Source organism: Lissotriton helveticus, chromosome 8 (assembly GCF_964261635.1).
Source record: "Lissotriton helveticus chromosome 8, aLisHel1.1, whole genome shotgun sequence".
Lineage (NCBI taxonomy): Eukaryota > Metazoa > Chordata > Amphibia > Caudata > Salamandridae > Lissotriton > Lissotriton helveticus.
In genome coordinates, this window is record NC_136069.1 from 1,485,468,419 (window position 1) to 1,485,484,205 (window position 15,787).

Below are 15,787 nucleotides of genomic sequence, written 5' to 3' on the forward strand. Positions count from 1 at the left end.
ATATTAAGTGCTTATCTAATGGGCTGGGGAGGTTCCAGGGCAGGGGGAGGGAGGAAAAAAGGGGGTACAGGTGAGGGTGCCTAGACCTCCGGGGGAGAAGGACAGGAGAGATCACCCATCGCGTCCGACATCGTTATGTGCCTTGTCCCCCCTTGTTGGGTACTGTTGTTCCCTCTTTCGTTCTGGGCTTTTCTAAGGGCATTCCTGTTTTTGACCCATATGTGTTTCCAGTACCTTATTCTGGTCCTGAGGTGTCCGTCTGCATTTCTCCGTCTTGTCGTGTTACGTGTATCCAATGTCCCCAGTATTTCTGCCCATGGTTCAGCAAGTGGTTTACGCCTTTTCGTAACCTTATCTTCCCGAAGCAAGGTCCTTTCCTTTGGCTTGACCCAACAGGAAACATCGCGGACTCCTGACTGCCCTCCATCTGAGAGCTAACCTCCGTTTAGCCAGGAGCAAGGCCAGACCCACAAACCTGTGCCCCATCGGTTTGGATTTGGGCCTCGGGAAGAGTCCCAAAAGGCACGCCCCCGGGGAGAATTCCATACTGCGGGCCAAGACCTTATTGACCACTGTGGTCCAGTACTGTTGGAGTTCCAGACAGGACCACAACATATATTCAAAGTCTGCATCTATCCTGGCACATCTGGCACAAGACTGGTCGTGTCTCCTATATACTATGTTCGATTGGTGCGGAGTAAGGTAAGTCCTATGTAGTATATTAAACTGTATTAGTTTGAAGGCTGCATTCCTAGAAACCATTTTGGGCTACCCAGGACCCTCTTCCATTCCGTCTCAGTTAGTTGCCTATCTAGGGTGCCCTCCCACTGTTCCTGAATTTGGGGCAGAGGTCGCTGAGACATCTCAGTTATTGACCTGTATAGCCACTTCACCAGATGTCCAGCAGCTCCCAATGTCACCATCGATTGGAGAGCCGCTTGCATGGCCGGTTCACTCGTGCTACTCCCCCATAAGGCTACCAACGCTCCCCTTATCTTATGATAGTTCAAGAACTGCCCTGGTGGCAGATCATAGTACTCCTAAACTCATCTAGAGGGTGCATTTCACTATCCTGGTAGTAGTCTCCGACAGACAGAATACCCGCCTCCTCCCAGCCCTGTAGTTGCCTCTGTGCAAGTGGAGGACCTACGCTCATCTGCGGTATTCCCGTAAGTGGTAGGTCTGGTGCATAAAGCTGTACAGAAACCTAAACTTCATTAGAAGTACATGAACATCATTGATCATAAATACCGATAATGTAAAGCCTAATATGAGAAGTCTTGTTTTAAAATTATGAAGATATTTTATTGCTCTTTTTTATTCATGTGAAAAACTATTAAGGTTTTAATTAACTAAACAATAAACATTTATTACCATTACCATGGTCAAAGATTTTACCATCTGATCTAGTGTCTGAAATTGAAGTCAAAATCTTCAAATAAGTAATATCAATCAAGTAAGATATATTTTGAAGCATTTTTCTAGCATTTTCCGAGGTTGAGACAGGAAATAAAGATTTTAATCCAATCTAGGGTAAACAGCCATAACAACGCGGGCATTACCCCGCGCTGCTATTACAACGCTGCTTTTACAACGCAAGTCGTTACAACGACTTGCGCTGGAGGGCGCTGTTGGATAGAGAATAGTTTAATTTTCTATTCCAACACCTTCCCTACTGTAACGTGGGCTGGAGTTGGAATAGAAAATTAAACTATTCCACTATCCAGTGCTTACAGCGCAAGTCATTGTAACGACTTGCGTTGCAAAAACAGTATTGTAATGGCACGTGGGGTAAAAGCCTGCGTTGTAATGCCATACAACCCAATCTAGGCATGTTCAGGCAAAAGTCTAGCAAAGCTTACACATTAAAAGAGCATTTAGGTATTTCCATGCGACAGCTTACCAACCCTAATATGTATTGTGCCATATTTTTATATATTAGCAATCTGCCCTGTTGGGATACTAATCACACTTTAGAGGTGGCTTATGAATATAAAAAGAAGAGGTTTTTCCTACATGGCAAAGACATTTTTCGCTACCATGTGACACTGCAACATAGTTAAACTGCAGCCCAGCCAGAGCACAGTGGTACATTTTTGGCATATATGTGAGTGGTGTAAATACACACTGCAGTCTACAAATTACATTTAATCTTCCATAGCATCCTAATATTTTAGGCACCATTTACAATAGACTAACAGGGAAGTTAAATAGACCTAAAATGGAGTTCCACTGTACATATTTTAAGAGGGTGGGGACACAAATGCCGTACCATTGCTTAGCGGTAGTGATGGGCACAGAGTCCTACAGCCAGCAAAATCAGACAGGCATAAATTGGTGGAGCACGAAAAATTGGTGTCATTTCTCACAATTCATAACATTATTGAGGTTTATTGATATGGATTACAAACAGCATACCTATGTTGTGCACTATGCTTGTTTTGCAAAAAGTACTAACATTTTTAATAAAATTCACAAAAGTGTACAGAGGTGCATAGATGATCAGATGGTGATATTTAGAACACATTAGTAATTATCAATTAAACTTTACAATTGTATTTCAGAAATCTCAATTTTAGCCTTAGGGGTAGATAAAAGCATTTTTCAGGCAGTCTGTCTTAACAACAATTCAAAATTTAAATCATCATGAAGGTTATTAATTTAACTCCTTTAAGGTGGAGGACTTGACCTTTATGTCTTGTGCACTAACTCTGTAGTTTGAATGACACGTCTTGTCAGAACAGTGTAGAGAAACCCCTGGTGCTCGCACTAGGGGTTCCCTGCTGTCTCTCCTCAACAGGGTTGATGTGCAAGTGGTTTCCACCCAGCACCCAAGGTCCTCTATAACCCCTTGAAGGCGGCTGGAATTCCCCTGTGGTGCGGAGGAATATCACACGTGCGTGGTTCGGATGGCCCCCGGCCGTCCGACGCAAACCCCCACCATGACGTCGGGTGACCGAGGTCCATCCGACGCATGGAAAAGGTTAAAATATTGATGACTTTAGTGCACCAGAGCCATACTGATGTTTTTATCCTGGAATCGAAACTGGGTCATTCTGATTCAGCATTTGACAGGGGCAGCAGCGGTTGAGGGCACAGATCAGCTTCCTAATTATTGATTAGGGTGGCAGAAAAACCTTTCGAAAAAAGAGTCTCTCCCCCTTTCAGTAGTATCTGATTCAAATGGATTACTTCTGGGCGACTGTATTTGTGATGTACCCTCAATGTGACCCTCCCAAAGGTCTTTAAGCAGCGCTCTAAACCCGAGTGGGCGGGTATGCCCAGACATGGGTCCCGTGCTCTCCATGCCACTGCAGTCAAGTTATCCTGGCTGATGAGGGCTGAAAACCCGAAACCGGTCCTAGGATGCTTGTTTCCAGTCCAGGGGGGACCTGGCTCAGCAGTTGGGGCTGGACTCTTCCCATTGGGCACAGGGTCAAGATTGATTTGCATGTGGCATGGTAAGCAAAAAAATGATGGATTTAGGCCCATATCTCTGTACTGGGGTGAATGTATGACATTGTTCTGCATTCTATCCATCAATTGTTCTTTTTGCATTTGTCACCGCGAGTGGGAGGGGTATGCCCAGACGGGGGTCCCGTGGACTCCATGCCACATGTGTCAAGCTATCCTAGCTGATGAGGACTGAAAGCCCGAAACCAGCCCTAGGATGCTTGTTTCCATTCCAGGGAGGACCTGGCCTGGCAGTTCGGACTGGACTGTTTCCATTGGGTGCAGGGTCAAGACTGATTTGCATATGGCTGGGTCTAAACTGGAATGGCATGGTGAGCAAAAAAACAATGGATTTAGTCCCAGATCACTGTACTGGGATAAATATATGACATGGTTCTGCATTCTGTCCATCAATTGTTCTTTTTGCATTTGTCAGTGGGACGGGAATGCCCAGACGTGGATCCTGTGCTCTCCATGCCACTGGAGTCAAGCTATCCTGGCTGATGAGTGCTAAAAGCCTGAAACCGGTGCTAGGATGCTTCTTTCAAGTCCAGCGAGGACCTGGCCTGGCAGTTCAGGCTGGTCTGTTCCCATTGGGCGCAGGGTTAAGACTGTTGTGCATATGGCTGGGTCTAAAGTGGAATGGCATGGTGAGCAAAAAAACGATGGATTTAGGCCCAGATCTCTGTACTGGGGTGAATGTATGACATTGTTCTGCATTCGATCCATCAATTGTTCTTTTTGCATTTGTCACCGCGAGTGGGGCGGGTATGCCCAGACGGGGGTCCCATCGACTCCATGCCACTGGAGTCAAGCTATCCTGATTGATAAGGGCTCAAAGCCCGAAACCGGTACTAGGATGCTTGTTTCCAGTCTAGGTAGGTCCTGGCCTGGCACTTTAGGCTGTACTGTTCCCATTGGGCGCAGGATCAAGACTGATTTGTATATGGCTGGGTCCAAACTGGAATGGCATGGTGAGCAGAAAAATAAAGGATGAATGTATGACATTGTTCTGCATTCTGTCCATCAATTGTTCTTTTTGCTTTCTGGCTTTGGGCACACTTCCCATATTCTTTGCCCAGAAGCCCTTTCAGTCTCAAGGGGGCAGAGAGAAGGATTTACCTCAAATCAGTTCCCCTGGAGGACCTGAAATGCCCTCTTGAGATCAGGGATTTTTTGTGGTATGAAAAAATAGAACAGAGTGACAAGGAAAGTCTCTTTATGGCCTCTGTTCATCATTGTTAGTTGAACTCAACTGGGTATACAGGTTCGGGTTGTTACACCTTGATCTGCCAAGCGTGTGGAGCATGACATACCAGACAACATCAGTGTTCTTTATGTAACAGAAATATTGAAACTGAGTGTGGTGTGGGACTTCCTGGCACAATGTGTGTGTCTCTCTGGCCTCTAGCCATCATCACTTTCTTAGCTCCTCTTTGAGACAAAGTAGTGGTTTTACTCCCAGATCCATCCCTCTCTACATATCTTGAATTCCCCCCCGCACACCAGGCTTAATTTTTTTATGAACTAAAAAAAGAGAAACAAAGTGGGTAGATGGCTGTCTTGGCCAAATGTGTCTCTCACTGGCCTGTAACCTACCATTTGTATTTGAGCATTCCTAGAGGAACAGATTTAGGGACTTCCCTCTGACTCTTCACAGTGAGGAAACTAACTGCACAGAAAGCAAGATTGCATTTATTTTTATAACTTTGGAATTTACAGGATCTGCCCACTGAACAACTGTCTTACTTTCTCAAGAAAGGGGAGGGGAGTATGCTGGTTAGACTTGTTGGTATTTCTGTATTTAGGGCCTGATTAGGATGGCAGTCAAACTTACTTCTGACCGCCATCCCTTCAGAAATTGTAGATTGTAGGTATTCTTATATAGCGCAACTGCCACCCTACGGGTATCCTGGCGCTCAGATATAGGAACACAACCATCAAGTGGGGGAGTCGGGAAAAGATAGATAGCGAGGAATCTTACTTTCGGAAAGAGCCATGTTTTTAAGCTCTTTCTGAATTCAATTAAGGAATCAATCTGTCTGATGCTCTGTGGCAACTCATTCCAGAATGACCAGCAGCCACGCTAAAAGCCCTCCCCCCATCCTAGAACGCTTGAATCTCGGGATTACCAGCAGGCTGGCGCCAGAGGAGCGAAGCTGCCTCTGAGGACGATACCAGGCAAATCTTTCCTGTAGTGAAACTGGGCCCAATTCATGTACCGCTCTGTGCACCAAGCAAAGTGATTTAAATTTGACCCTTTCCTTGATAGGCAACCAATGGAGATCCCTCAATGCTTGAGTGGACGATGAGCCGCGTTGCCTGTTCAGCACCAGCTTTGCCGCTGCAGACTGGATTCTCTGCAGCCCCTGAAAGATGTACTGAGGGGCCCCCAAATACAAGGAATTACTGTAATCCAGTCAGCTCAACACTGTGCTTCTTACTACAAGGGAGCGCTAGTCCTTGGGTAAGATTGGAAGTATCCGACGCAGCATAAGTATCAGACCAAAACATACGCTGGCAGTCTTGTTTGCCTACGATTCCATTTGGAGATTCTTATCTATCAGAACCCCCAGATTACGTATCGTATTAGCAGAGGCCAGCGGGTCCTCCTCAGGGGTGAGCCTGAACTCCACCGGTATAAGTGTGAGCATCATCACAGAGGAGCAATACAGCACCTCGGTTTTCCCCCCAATGAACTGCAGGGAGTTTTTCCGTAGCCATCCTGGAGTCTGTCGCATGCACTCTTGGAACGTATCCATGGAAACTGCATGTTTCCCTTGCATAGAAAATGCCAGTTGCGTATCGTCCGCATGGTTGACCAAGTCAACCCCGAACGATTTGATAATGGGGAACAGAGGCTGCAGATAAATAATAAAGAGAATGGGGCTAATAGCAGAGCCCTGCGGAACCCCATAGACTATTGGAGATTTGCAGGCTGAGAACGGTGCCAAGGTTACCACCTGCTGTCTCCCTGTCAGATAAGACCGCAACCACTGCAAGGCCCGTCCCTTCACCCCAATTTTCTCCAATCTCTCTAACAAGATTGAATGGCTCACAGTGTCGAATTCGGCCGACATATCGAGAAGCACTAAAACAGTGGCACTCCCGTTGTCGGCCCGCATACGCAAATTATCCATCATGGTGGTCAAAGCTGACTCCTTCCCGTGACCGGGCCGGAATCCAAACTGATCCTTGTCCAACAGATGATTTTCTTCCAAAAAACTGGATTATGTCCTGCATACTGCCTTTTCCAGGATTTTAATAGGGAAAGGGAGGAGAGAGATTTGTCTGAAACTTGCCGGAATAGTCGGATCCAGAGAGGGCTTCTTAATCAGGAGTGTCACCACCGCCTGCTTCCATCCCTCTGGAACGGTACCTTCTTCTAAGGACTGACTGCAAATCTGTCATAACCAGGGGAAGGTCGCTTGACCATAGGTCTTCCACACTTCTTGAGGCAGAGGATCAGAAGGCGGACCTGAGGATACGCTTTGCACCAAGGTGTTAAAAGTGAGATCTGTAAAGATCTGAAAGCTATCCAGGGTACATAACTGTCCCAAATCCCCTTACGCTGCCTGTAAAGCAGAATCCTGGTCGATAGTTTCATTGTCCAGAAGACAGCCAACAATCTTGGCCACTTTATACTTAAAGTGGAGGGCTATGTCATCACACAGTTTCTGCGAGGCCACTACCTTATTACCCAAACAGGTTGGGGCAGAAAGGTCCCTGACTATCTTAAAAAGTGCTTTAGTACCATTAGACTAGGACTGTCCGACTAGCTGTTGGCGGTCCCGCAAGAGATATCACGATGAGACAGACTTCAAGGCGTTTGCAATGTGTATCTTTTGTATTGCAGCGTGTGCTGCAGGCTGCAGCACACGCCGCAGTACAAAATACACTCTGTACATATCCCTGCACTATGTGGCAGGCACCATGCGGTGCCTGGCACATAGTGCAAGGATATGTAGGGGGGCCCCATAGGTGCCCCTAGGGCCCATGTCGGAGGGCCAAGGGTGGGAAGGAGGGCCTGCGATGGGCCCCCAATGTCCCTTTATGCCTGTCTTTTCATTGCGGGTAAACCACCATGAAATGGCCGGCGGGAAGGGACATTATAATCTCTATAGCTGTGCCTGGCAGGATAGTGACCCTTCGACAGTCTGACCGGGATCCGTGGTGGTCGGTCTCTCCGACCGCCGACCATCCACCCACCATTATAATGCGGCAGGCAGTAATGCTGGGTCCGATGGCGGTGGGACCGCCACCGATGGGCTGACGGTGGTGGTCCCACCCCTATTGTAATGAGAACCATAGTTTTGCGAAATGCTTTTATGGACACACTGGAGAATGTTACCAATAGAGTTTGGCTTACAATTTGTTTCCCTGAATTTCCATAGGCATCTTCATGAGGAAAAGCTATAACTTTAGCTAATTAAATATTCACTCCCTCATGATATAAGGACCAACATACCAAGTCTCTGCTTCTCCACAGATGGTGAAAAATTCCAGTTTCAGGTTTTCTCCGAGGTCACTGCCAAGGTCAAGTCAAGTCAAACTTTATTTCGGTTACCCTGGTAGCCAGAAAAGTATATCAAAATCACATAATTGGTATGCTCACACAGACCATTACACTTAGATACAAACATCAGTGAATATATGACACAATTTCAAAATCAAACAAAAATAAAAGGCCTCTAGGAGCCACCAACCTAACTCATCAAGGCTATGTCAATCCTCGATGTGTCCTTCATTTTCCCATATAAAGTGATGGCAAATAAACTGTAAAGGTGTTCACTCTGCTTCTTGTGACTCAGTCATACAATTGGCTTATTTCATCCTGGAAGCTTTTTTAGCACATTCATCACCTCTTCACCAATATAAATGTTCTAGTTGTGAAAAGAACACTCTGAAGGATTAACTTCCTATCAAACAAATTGCACATTTTATGCTGACTAGTTTTAGTTCATTTAAAAACATATTGGGCCACCAATCGGCGGTCTTAGGTAAATGGAACTGCTCACTTAATGAGCCTGAGATAAACTAATGGTTTGCTCCTACTGATTTCCTGGTTGGAGAACTACATTGGTGCACTGCCTCTTGTGATTTGTAGTGCAGTTGTATCAATCTTCTTCCATCCAGGAAGAATGCAATTTAAGCACTAAATGTAAAGTCAAGTAGCTTTTATTCAGCTTATTGAGTTTGGATCCAAGAGTCTGAGTAATTTCAGTTTTTTGCACCTTCACTCAAAGGTCAATTTATCAGGACACAGCAGGAGTTTGTGTCCTTGCTATAATTGAGAAGTAAAGTAAAGTAAAGTCCACATTTGTAAAGCGCACAATCACCCGTAAGGGTCTCTAGGCGCTGGGGGCCGTCGGGAAGATTAAGCAAGCTATTGCCCAGAGTCACATGGTGCTGGGCTAACCTGCCGCCGGAGCCGGGGATCGAACCGTGGTCCCCAGATTCCAGCGTCAGTCGCCCTGGCCGCGGCGCCACACCTCTCCCCAACAGTGACATACCTCCGTTAATTACTCTGCTACAGAGGTCCTGCTGGCAGGGTCATTGAGAAATGTGTGCCTTTCTATGCCTCCATCAGTACCTGCTCCAAAAACTCAGTACCTCCATCCATATCTTCAAACCTCCATCAAAAAATCTGCCATTAAATACTCTGATACAGAGGCTCTGCTAACGAAGTTCAGCCACACAACATGTGCTGGCTGTGCATTCTCCCAAAAAAGTACCCAGGACGTGCTAATATAGGCAAATATTCTGAAGAATATATGTAAAGCATAATTATGTAATGTTATGTTATTCGGTATTTGTTATAGTGCACGTCTCGTCCCTGAAGGGACATCTCGGCGCTTGATATAGCAGAGAGCCAGTAGCTGCTGATTAATGGATGGCTGGAGGTTCTGGTCCAAGTAAGGGACACTAAAAGTCCTTCTCTCGTAGGGTTCATGCGCACTATGGCATGTTGACATAGTTCTTACAAATGTGTCCACATTGCAGTATCACACAGACAAACATCTTTGCTCATGCCCAGCATGAACATTCTATGCTGTTGTAAATATATGGGTATATTCACAGCAGTGTGCAGGACCAAACAGTGACTCAGTTGATTCCACTATTGAATGCCGACAACAACAATATCAACCTATAATAATACGGAAGTCAAAATATCGACAACAATAAAATGTACAACCTTATATTTATAATTAACATATTTAATACAAACTTTTTTTTTAAATTATGGCTAAAGTTGAAAAATATCAAAATATAAATTACAATATTATAGATTGTTAAAATTAGCATTAAAAATAACAAATATATGGTATAGCAATATATACTTTAAAAAATATATTTTAACACATTGCAGGCCTTATTACGAGACTTGTGGTGGCAGTGGCGGTCCAACCCTAATGAGTTGGGCAGTCGGACTGCTATTGCACCCCCGCAGCCGCCCGGGAACCGCTGTTCCCTGGCGGTGGTGCGGCGGTCAGGGATTCAGCAATATGCCAGTGGTGGTGCTGTAGCACCGCCATGCCTATTACGAGTGTCAGGACCACCAGTGGTGTCATGGAGGTCTTTACTCCATGAACAGGCGGTCCTGACACAAATGGGACCCTACTGGGCCCCCTGTTGCCCATGAGCATGGGGATGCATGCAGGGGAGCACAACATGTGTACCACAGTTCCTTCACACCAAGGATTTTATAGTCCATGCCGTGCAGGAACTTTTTTTAGGGTTCCCATTTTCAGAGGCACCGCCGCGGGACCGCCAAAAAAAGCCTCCCAAACACTTGTAATCTGGCAGGCGGGCGGCAGCGAGTCTTGTAATTAAAATTGACTAAAAATGCACTTTTCTACATAAAACATAATTTACAAAAAATAAATCAATTAAACAAATTACAATAATTTTATAAACACCAATCAATCATTTATCTGAATTTAAAATTAAAACTAAATATCTATACAAATTAATTCTTTTTTTAATGTCAAAAATATTAAATGATTATATATAAATTAACATATAGTTGTAGAGGAGGGGGCCAGATTTGGGAAAGCATTGGACTCTTTGGGGAGGGTGGCAATGTGCTGTTTCCACTCTAACTAAGCAGCATTGCGGAACAATTTGTGCTCTGGGTTGCTGAGGAGACAGATTTACTCTTCCAACTCCAAACTAAGCAACATTGGTGAGAGTGTTTGACTCTGGGGAGGTTAGACATACTGGTCACTCTTCAAACTAAGCAACAGAACAGTGGGGACATGCTAGACACTAGTGAGGGGGAAGGTTTACTAGTCCCACTTTAAACAAAACACATTTAAGGAATGCTTTGGACTCTGGAGGGATCTGATTCACTGTTCCCACTCCAAACTAACCACAAGTGGTAAAAGCAGTGAACTCTGAAGGGGGCTGTGTTTACTAACCCCTCTCCAAACTAACAGCCAGATTCATCAAGCACAAAACGGTTCGCAAAGTGCCAGATTCTGAGAATCTGGCCCTTGCGAGCGCAATTTTTGCATTTGGGATTCATCATCCCAAATGCAAAAATCGCAAATTGCGAAATCGCTAAATTGCTAGGAATTGCATTTAAGGAATCTCTATTTGATATTCCTTAAAAGCAATTCATGAATCAATTTAGAATTGCGAAATCGCAATTTTTGGCCGCTATTTACCGCGAAGTCTGACTTCGTGGTAAATAGCGAAAACTTAGAAAAATACACTTTAGTGCATTTTCCTAAGTTGTATGTTACACACACACATGTCCTTTGGACATGTGTGTGCGCAACATCAGTCTACATTTTGATTTCAGGGGTGCTACAGGGTGTCCTTCTGACACCCCTGGCACCCTTGAAATCGCATCCTTATTATAAGGTATGACTCCCCATTCATTCCTATGGGCCTTTAGGCCCATAGGAATGAATGGGGAGTCATTCCTTTTAATGGCCCATAGGAATGAATGGGGAGTCATTCCTTATTTGCGATTAGCAATTTGCTAATCACAAATAAGGATGCTGTAGAAATCGCAAATAATATTGCGATTTCTACATGAATCCCGTTTTGCGAGTCTTTAATAGCGATTCCTTAATAATCGCTATTAAGGACTCGCAAAACAGGACAATGATGAATCTGGCTGTAAGCAACTTTGAGGAAAACATTGGACACTGGGTGTGCGGGGGGTATGTTTGCTAGTCTCACTCCAAATGAAACAAAATTAGGAAAAGCTTTTGTGTCTGGAGGGCTCAGATTTATTAGTCTTACTCCAAACTAAGCAAAATTGGTGAAATCATTAGACACTGGGATGAGGTTAGATTTACAATTTCCCCTCCATATGAAACAAAACTGGGAAAGGCAATGGACTTAACTAGGGGGGGCACATTTACTATTCCACTCCATGCTAAACAACATTGGGAAAAGCACTGGACTCTTGGTGTGAGTGAGATTTACTATACACGCACTAAACTAAGCAACACTGAGGAAATAATTGGACACTGGGAAGAAAGGGGTCAGATTTACTATTCCCATCAAAATAGTCTATGTTAAAGAGGAAACAAGAAAACTGTACATACAAAGGTATAAAATAAACGAAAATTAAGACTTCAGAAAGGCATTACTTAATATAGTTAGAAAAATATTAATATTTGACTAATAACATTTACAATAGCGATATATATATAAAAAGTAACTATTTAGGGCAAAAACACTAACACAATAAGTTAAATCACATAACAAAATTTTAATATTGAAAAAATTATTTTTGTCTTTGATAAAAATACTTTCAAAATCAGAAACACATTTCCAATATAATAAATATTTTTACTAAAACAAAAAAGTAAAAAAAGCATGAAAATAATTTAAATAATTATTTAAAGCAAACAAATAACATTTCTAAGTTTTAATAGACTAACTACCTAAACTAGTTTCCTCTAAAACTGAACAACCCAAATGATAAACTATATATATTTACATATTAAATAAATACCTTATTTTAAAACATCCCAATCCAAACCGTATCATACCCAAAATCCCTAAAAAGTAAGTTTAACCATAAACAAATGTATTAAAAAATGTAATTAAGAATTAGAAAGAAAATAAAATATTTTTATAAACAAAAAAATGTAAATCTTTAGGTTAAACAATGCTCACCAAAAATCCCTATCAAACCCAACAATTTGACCAACGTTACAATTGCAAAAGTAAAAATGTAATATATATATATATATATATATATATATATATTATCTTAATTAAAGTAGCAGAACATGCTAACATGAAACCACCCCTAAAACACACAACATTAATAAAATTAAACAATATGTTGTTAGAAGAATATTAAAATAAATTACACATTATTAACAAAAAACAAAATCAATATTAAAAAACAGCAGTAATTGATATTAAATACTTCTATATTTTTGTTAAAAAGGGAAAGAAAAACAATATTCTTACCCTTGATATTCAAAATCTCCATATTATGGTCCCCACGATACCATGTCTTTGATATTAAGTAGAATTGGCTTAAATCCTTCTTAGCTGACCGCCGGCAGACAATCTGGGCGCCACCTTTCTCTGCTGAAATGTCACCACTTGAAGTGGGGGTCCCTCAAGGTTCCATCTTGAGCCCCCTCCTGTTTAACATCTTTATGGCCCCCCTGGCGGTGACAGCGGAGTCTTTCGGCGCCCGGATTGTCAGCTATGCTGACGACACCCAGCTCCTCTTTGTATGCAACGGGGATGGTCAGTTTGATGGTGTCCAGGTCAACGGATGTTTGAGTGCTGTTTTTGAGTGGTTTGGACGCCATGGACTGAAGTGCAACGCCGACAAGTCGGAGTTGCTCTTCTTTGGCTGTACATCTGAGCCCGATTGGAAAACCTGGTGGCCGAAAGATATGTCTCCTCCCACTAGCTCGTCTGTGAAAGCCAAAAATTTGGGAGTGGTGATTGACAACAAGCTATCTTTCGGACCACATATCTCATCTCTCACTGGGAAATGTTTCGGCATCCTGCGGATGCTTCGCAAATTTCTCCCCCTAGTCTCTATTCAGCACAGAAGAATTATTGTCCAGGCACTGATCTGCTCCAGGTTGGATTATGCAAACATTTTGTTTCTGGGACTTCCCAAATACCTGGTCAGGCGTCTGCAAATCGCCCAGAATTCTGCAGCCCGAGCCATCTTTGGTCTTCCAAGGAAAGCCAGAGCCACGGATCTTCTCGCCACACTGCATTGGCTCCCAGTTGCAAAAAGGATTCTATTTAAAACATTGACCACGACTTTCAAGGCCTTGCATGGCATAGGCCCCAAATATATCTCCAAACGACTGTCTTGGTATACCCCTCCCAGATCTCTTAGATCCTCGTCCTTATCAAAAATGAGTGTTCCCATTATCAAACGGGCAAGAGCAGGAGGACGGTCTTTTCGCTACTTAGCTCCTCATGCCTGGAATGATCTTCCAATCTCTTTAAGACAGACCTCTAGTCTTCTGTCTTTCCGCAAGGCCCTTAAGACTTGGCTCTTCCCGTAAATCTTGATGCTGTTTTTGTGTTTGTATGCCCTTTTGGTGTTATGTTTTTCCCCATCTTCGGCTGGGAGTCTTCGTTAAAGCGCCGGGATACTCCAGTGGAGTGGCCGTGCGCTATAGAAGTGTACAAATAACATAACATAACATAACAAGTAGCATTAGTATTCTGACAACACTATTAGGGATCTACGTACCCCAGGAGAACTCATGAAAGCAAATCATGCAGCAAGTAAAAATGAAGTGCCAACAAGTGGAGTCCTATGCTTTGCATATGCAGTAGTTTATGTAAGTTAATCAACTGAGGCATCCACATGGAAATGTGTGACTTTGTAGGCTAACATTACTTGCTATCGGGGTCCAACAAAAAAGAAGGGAGACAGAGCAATCCGACTATATTGCAGCAAACATGTATTCACAGATGCAATGATTGCACAATCCCGCCCTTTCCTGTTTCTAATCTATAGAAACCTGATGTTTCAATCTAGATGTGACGTAACTTGCTTTACTTATTCACATAGATTTTCTCAAAATCTGTTTTACAGCACGGCTGCTGGTTTGCAGCAAGGTTGCAAATTGTATTGTACCGTAAGATCATTTAAAACAAACAGTTGTGCCCTATCTGCTTTAGCCAATTCAGGGTGACCCACCCTCCAACAGTATTAGAACAGTGGTTTCCAACTTTTTTTGTAATAAGAGCTACTTATTTTCAATGAAAATCATACTGAAACTGTTAATATTATTAATGCTGTATTAGTGACAACAGCAAAGGAAATTACATTAGTGGACTCCTGATGCAAGATTACTAGCAGTGATCACCTTAGTGCATCAGGCAGGGTTGCCAGAAGGGTATACAACCTTTACAACGAAACTTTTACAACGAACTACCATTACAACGCAACTTTTACAACGCAAACTATTACAACGCATTGCTCTGGGGGGCGCTCTAGGATAGGGAATAGGTTAATTTACTATCCAATAACCTTCCCTACTATCCATGGGGACTGGAGTTGGAATAGTAAATTAAACTATTCACTATCCAGCGCCCAAAAGCATTATGCGTTGTAATGGTATGCGTTGTAAAACTTACGATGTAAAGGTAGGCGTTGTAAAAGTATGCGTTGTAACGTCATACATCCTGCCAGAAGTAATGTAAAAATATTGTCAGTTTCAAATGCCTCTACATTGATAATACAGAACAACCATAGCTCCAGTGCTACTCACACCAAGTTAATAATATTAGTAATGAGTCTCTCCGATGCTAAATAATTTAGCACTCAAATATCAGCCTTAAATATATTTTGGAAATTCTGTAAATTTTCTCGCAACATCAGCTCATGAGTTCCGAAAATACATGCATTATCGTCTCTAATACATACTCTCAATTTTATTATACATATATTATTCAACCAAGCAATAGCTTCTAGTTTAGAAAGGAGAGCTACTTGCAAGTAGCTGGAGAGCTGACAGTAACTCGCGAGCTACTGGTGGGAGAAGCTTGTATTAGAACAAACTCAAACTTATAAATGTAGGGATAGTCACATGCTTCTTACAATTTCCCACTCTAGAAACACATGCAAATTAGATGGTCGCAATATGGATAGGAGTTGGGCAAGGGGCAGGAGAGCCGAACTGGTTATAGAGAACACACACACTTGTATTGGGGATCAGAGGAAGGGGTTTCTTGACAGGAAACAATATTTTTCTCATGGAGGAAAAAGTTACATGTGCTGAAGCACATTTTTATCATCTTTATACATGTGCAGTTTTGCACTTTGAAGATCGATAGGAGTATTTTTTACACTGTTAACTTCCTGGAGTAC

The 15,787-nt window shown here is 43.0% G+C and overlaps 1 protein-coding gene across 3 annotated transcripts in view; it reads right to left on the reverse strand.

The window, feature by feature from the left end:
- LOC144773424 (N-acetylated-alpha-linked acidic dipeptidase 2-like) overlaps positions 1-15,787 on the reverse strand; it is a 776,499-nt gene that overhangs the window by 690,726 nt on the left and 69,986 nt on the right. Inside the window, exon 2 of one of the 3 annotated variants that reach the window (XM_078658417.1) lies at positions 7,922-8,021. The exons of the other annotated variants lie outside the window; for them this stretch is intronic. The gene's annotated coding sequence lies outside the window, so the exon portion shown is untranslated. The remainder of the gene's footprint in view (positions 1-7,921; positions 8,022-15,787) is intronic. 3 annotated transcript variants of the gene reach the window in all.